This window comes from Penaeus monodon, chromosome 30 (assembly GCF_015228065.2).
Source record: "Penaeus monodon isolate SGIC_2016 chromosome 30, NSTDA_Pmon_1, whole genome shotgun sequence".
NCBI lineage: Eukaryota > Metazoa > Arthropoda > Malacostraca > Decapoda > Penaeidae > Penaeus > Penaeus monodon.
Genome location: NC_051415.1, coordinates 3,227,198 through 3,227,429, shown reverse-complemented (window position 1 = coordinate 3,227,429; position 232 = coordinate 3,227,198). Strand labels below are relative to the sequence as shown.

Below are 232 nucleotides of genomic sequence, written 5' to 3'. Positions count from 1 at the left end.
TTATGTTTTCGTGTTTCGTTTTTTTCTTGTGTGATTTCTATTTGTGTCTTCCTTTGTTTTTATTTTTTATTTTTTGGTTTTATTTAGTGTTTTCTTCGTTTTCGCGTTTTCCTTGTTTTTTTCACTTATATTCGCATTTTCTTTTCGAAGTTGTGTTCAAGGTAAGAGAGTTATCCGAAAATAGAGGGTTCATGTGATTCCATTTTAGTTCATGCTTCATTAAGAGAATGTC

At 29.7% G+C, this 232-nt stretch overlaps 1 protein-coding gene across 1 annotated transcript in view; it reads left to right on the top strand.

Annotated features, from left to right (window-relative positions):
• The window catches only part of LOC119592270 (serine-enriched protein-like), a 38,500-nt gene that overhangs the window by 16,651 nt on the left and 21,617 nt on the right, over positions 1-232 (top strand).